A 5,797-nucleotide genomic window follows, 5' to 3' on the forward strand; every position below is an offset into this window, starting at 1 on the left:
GGGGAGCCAGTGACAGGATTCCCGTTAAGAGAGCTTATTGACGGGATTCATTGTGAGTGCTCTCCTGCTGCACACTTAATGAACCACCTCAGAAGGAGAGGTGAATTTCGCTACCAGCAAGAGCCATGAGTGGACCCTGTCCTCTGAACCAGATGATGCTGCGCAGTTAACCTCCTGGATCCAGAAAGACAGCTGACACACCAGAGGAAGGACAGAGGAGCAGCAGCAGCATAACCGAGAGCCAGAGCACCAGCCAGAGGGTGGACTGCCCAGCCCAAGGAGGAAGTAATGCTGAGTTCTTTGGGGCAGGAAGCCTGCTTGTGGAGTAGGGTGCCCTGCGGCACTTAATTTGGTGAGCTGGGTTTGGTGACCCTCAGAGCTGGAGCTGAGTGCCTGCAGGCTGAGGCTTATTGGAGTGGGGTGCCTCTGGCATTGAATTCAGGGAACGGGATTCCCTGACTCACACAGGTAGAGCTGCGTGCCTGTGGGTTGAAGCTTACACTGAATAGCTGGCCTCTGGGCGTGTTAGCAGTCCTAAAAGAACTTTGTAGCATGTCCCAAATAAGCAAATCTGTCCTAAGCATGAATAAATAAAATTAGAAGTGATTCAGGGATGGAGTCAAAAGAACACCAGGGAAAATGTGTCCCCAGTTTTTCACAACCATTTCTTTGGTTGTGGGTAGATGTGATAGACTCTGTTCCATTTCATAACAAACTAGAGACGCTCTTGAGAAGAATCAGAATTCCAGAACACTTCACTTCGCTCCCGAGGAACCTACGCATGCATTGAGAGGTGGTGTGGGAACAGAACAAGAGCATGCTGCCTGTTTCAAAATCAAGAATAATGTGCATCACGACTGTATCCTCTCACCCTACTTATCAATCTTTAGGCAGAGCAAATAACCGGAGACACTGCATTATAGGAAAACTAAGGCAGGAGGATTGGAGGAAGGCTTATTAATAATCTGCGATATGCAGATGACACAATCTGCTTGCTAAAAGGGAGGAGGAGTTGAAACACTGGCCGATGAAGATCAAGGACTGCAGCCTTCCGTGGAGATGACAACTACAAATGTCAACGAAACCAAAATCCTCACACCTGGATCACAGGTCACATTATGATAACGAGAGAAAAACTTAAAGTGGTCCAAGGATTTTATCTCGCTTATATCGAAAATCACTGTTCGTGGAAACAGCAGTCAAGATGATCAAAGGACACCTTGCATGGGGTACATCTGCTGCACAAGACCTCTTTAAAGTGCTGAAAAGCAAGATGGTGCTGTGAGAACGAAGTGTGCCTGACCCACACCATGGTATGCGCCCATGTCTCCTAGACGTGGGAAAGTGGGACATTGAGTTGGGAGGTCGAAAGAAACTCAATGTGTCTGAGTTATGGTGCTAGCAAAGAATATTGAAAGTACCAGGGACTGCCAAAAAGAACTGCCCCTCTGGGTTTCCAAGACTAACTCTTCATGGGAGTAGAAACCCTCCTCTTCCTCCGAGAGCACAGCTGGGGTCTGCAAGATGATGACCAAGCTGATGACTGTGCCCACCATGAGGAGCATTACTCTCAAGGTGCCCTAACAGCTTCTCCACACAGGTATTAATTCTCCCAGCATACCTAATAACTTATGTCACATCCAACGTAAAGATAACTCTGACAAAAGGGGACTCTGGGCATATGAGAAAGCCATAAGCAGAACCCAGTTCTTCTACGAAGTTTACTTCCCTGGAGCCAGGTGCTGCTGTGGCCACTGTGCATCCTGCTGGTTCTTAGCCCGGGGACAGAGAGTAAGTGAGAGGTGGCTAAGATAGCCAGGCTCACCAGAGTCCCGGCCACTTACCTCCACCGCTCAAGGTCTAAGACCCGTGGTTCTCAACCTTCCTACGGCCATGACCCTTTCATACCACTCCTCATGTGGTGGTGACCCCCAACCATAACATTATTTTTGTTGCTACTTCATCACTGTCATTTTGCTACTGTGATGAATCAGGGGATCCCTGTGAAAGGGTCGTTCAACCCTCAAAGAGATCACGACCCACAGGTTGAGAACCGCTGGGTTGTGAACTCTAGACTATTGAGAGCAACCAACTATACAAATATTTTTTTCTGAGTATTCTATGATGTAAAAAGACCCAGGATCATGCTTGACACAATGGATGGATGGATGAATGGATGGATGGATTGTGATAAGAGTTGTACGAGGCCCCAATAAAATGATTTTTTTTAAAGACTCAGAATCATGAACAAATAAATTTTTAATTTTACCAACCTTTTTTTTTATTTTAATAAATCATTTTATTGTAGGCTCATACAGCTCTTGTAACAATCCATACATCAATTGTATCAAGCACATTTGTATATATGTTGCCATCATCATTTCCAAAACATTCTTTCTACTTGAGCCCTTGGTTTCAGCTCCTCTTTACCCTCCCTCCTCTACTCTCCCACCCTCATGAACCCTTGATAATTAATAAATTACTTTTATTTTCATATTTTACACCGTCCACTGTCCCTTCACCCACATTTCTGTTATTTGTCCCACTTTGGGGGAGAGGTCATTACGACAATCAATGGGATCAGTTCCCCCCTTTCTACTCCCTTCTCCTCCCAGCTCCCCACTAACCTCATTTATCAAATTTTTTTACCAGGAAATGTTAACAGCTTAGGAAATCCCCAATGTTCCTGAAGTGGTTTCAATAACCATCCCCCTGAATCCTCTTCGGTACCCATGGGGACTTAATTTTTCTAACAGCTGTTGCCCACTGTCACTCCAGACTGCGGATGACACGCTTTCATAAGCACTATGTACAGGGCAGTGCAAACTTCATCAGGAGCCCGCTGCCGGTGGCATTTCCATACCTGAAGGTACAGGCCAAAGGCGATGTTCCCACACAGTTCAGTTCTCCACACCGTCCAGTTACAAACCTCTCGTGTCTCCGGTGGCAGGAAAACCATCTCAAGGAAAAGGAGAAGGGCCCATTTGTGTGAATAGTCACCAAAGTGTGGCAAGGGAGCAGCCAGGGTTACGGCAAAGAAGAAGACAATTCCCTTCTCACTATTTCTTCCTCCCTTGTAATTATTAGTACACAGTATGGTGCACGCTCTTAAGAATCAACAGAGAAATACACTGTTTATTAAGAACAGGCTTTGTATAGCAAAATGACCGCAGTATAATGGGCCTGTGGGATGCTAGGCAGGAAACAGAAATCTCCTGGCATCTGTCCTCAAAACAGAAAGATGCTTCCCTCTGTCTGTTTCCTACTCGCTGTGCCCTGTTAGCAGCAGCATGCACAGGCCGAGACTGAAGGAGACAAACAAAAGAAAACCCGACAGTGTGACGACCAGTAACGTAAGGACACCAAGCAGTAGCTGTTGAACCAATTCTGACTCGGGGTGAGACCATGGCGTCTGAAGAGATTTAACTGGGGTCTACAGGGTTTCATGGTCCTTTTTCAAAAGTCGATCAAGCACACCTTTCTTCTGAGGTGCTCCTAGATGATATGGATGGCCGTGCTTTTGACAGCACCTAGCACTTCAGCATCTGCCTGATCCAGGCAGCCAATGAAAATAAAGGAAGGTACAGACACGTCATCTGGCACTCAGCGACAGAGTGCACGTAGGACAATAGAGGATTGAGACGTCATTAATCCCGAGCCTTCTCTCATTTTCAGAACTCTTTCCTCAGCCTTTACTCTCTCTGGCTTCATGGAAACTGCCTCCTCCCAGTCCGTACCACGTGATCGGCCCACCCAAGACTGCCGCCAGTATGGAGATGAGGAGCCAATAACAGTGCACACAAGAAAAGAGAAAATGTTCTAAAACTGATTGTGGTGATGATTGTCCAACACTTCTTGATATGATAGAACTATTGGGTTGTATGATATTTGGATCATGTCCCAATAAAACTGTTTATTTAAAAAATAAAAGGAAGAAAGAAAGCAAGCTCCATTTTCCCCCCAAAAGAGCAGCTGGTGATTTCCAATTGCTGGCCCTGCAGCCAGCAGCTCAGTGCATAAGCACGAGGCCAAAAAAGACTGCAGGTGAGTGGAAGCATCTGAATGTTGGTGTTGGCAAGATTGTTCAAAGTAACATGGACTTCCAGGAAGAACAATAACCACCACAGCAAACTCTGTCTTAAAAGAAGTGCAGCGAGAATGCTCCTGAGACGTGAGGCTGGTGGAACTTCACTTCACACACTTTAGATATGCCGTCCAGAGACACCAGTCCTGGCAAAGGGCCATGATGCTTGATAAAACAGAAGTCAGTTGTTGTTGTTGTTGTTGTTGTTGTTGTTGTTGCTGTTGTTGTTGTTAGGTGCCGTCCAGCTGGTTCTGACTCTCAGCAAACCTATGTACAACTGAACGGAAACCCTGCTGGTGCCTGCACCTCCCGCACAATGGTCCTTAGGTTTGAGTCCATGGCTGTAGCCACTGCGTGAATCCTTCTCATCAAATGCCTTCCTCTTCCACTAGCGTGACTTGTCTCTCTCAGCAACATGACCCCAGTACATGAGACAAAGTCTCGCCGTCCTTTCATCTCAGGGGCATCTGGTTGTCTATCTTCCAAGACAGATGTGTTTGTTCTTGAGGGGTACTTTCAATATTCTTTGAACCATAATTCAAATGCATCGATTTGTTCTTCAGTCTTCCTTATTCCATATCTAACCTTCACATGCATAGGAGGCAATTGAAAATACCAGGGCTTGGATTAGAGGGACCTTAGTCTTCAAGTCACATACGGCTTTTCAACACCTTCAGGAGGGCTTTTCGACAACACCTTCAGGAGGGCTTGTGCAGCCGACACACACACCCAATGCAAGGCGGCACTTGATCTCCTGACTGCTGCTTCCAGGAGCACTGATTGTGGATCCAAGCAAGATGAAACCCTAGAAAACTTCAGTCTTTTCTCAGTGTATCATGATGCTGCCTACCGGTCCAGTTGTGGGGATTTTGCTCGAAATCCTACTGAAGGACGCAATTCTTGACCTGCATCAGCAAGTGCTTCAAGTCTTCTTCACTTACAGTACACAAGGTGACGTCATCTGCATCACAGGTTGTTAATGAGCCTTCCTCCAAGTCACCTTCCTGATGCTATGTTCTTCTTCATATAATCCAGCTTCTCTGATTATTTGCTCATCATACAATCTGAGTAAGTTTAGTAAGAGGACACAAACCTGGTGCACATCTTTCCTGATTTTGCTCTTTAGAGGCAAGGATGGTGAGCCTCCATCTCACATATTTTGGACATGTTATCAGGAAAGCCAGTCCCTGCAGAAGGCTGTCAGGAGGTTTTCAGTATCGGAAGATGTTTCACTGTTATCCGTAGGATTTCAGTGGCTAATTCTTCAGTCATTCTTTCTTCCTTGTCTGCAAGCTCTGCTGAACCCTATTCACTTTGGTTGAGCCTGCGAGTGTTTGAAATACCAGTGGCATAGCTTCCGGCACTGTGGCAACACAGAATGCACTCCAGTAAGACAAACTGACCAACAAGGGGTGGTTTGGAAAGATACCTTCATCTTTATTATTACAGTTTTGTATTTCCAGTTCAGTTCATTTGAGCAACTTTATTACATACCTACTGCATCGGTACATTGCCAGATACTGTGGACATGAAAGACAAAGTGCAGTCACTGCCTTGAAGAGATGACAGCGAGTGAGGAAAGCAGACGTGTAAAGGTGCTTGTGTCTAGCTGTAACCAGATGAACTACAACTGGCCGTCATCTACTAGAGCTTGTTTGTTTGGAGACGAAGGTCCGTCTGCAACTACAACAGTCCCAGGAACAAGAACATGTT

This window comes from Echinops telfairi, unplaced genomic scaffold, assembly GCF_000313985.2.
Source record: "Echinops telfairi isolate 266 unplaced genomic scaffold, ASM31398v2 ScPeMD7_7468;HRSCAF=8506_0, whole genome shotgun sequence".
Taxonomy (NCBI): Eukaryota; Metazoa; Chordata; class Mammalia; order Afrosoricida; family Tenrecidae; genus Echinops; species Echinops telfairi.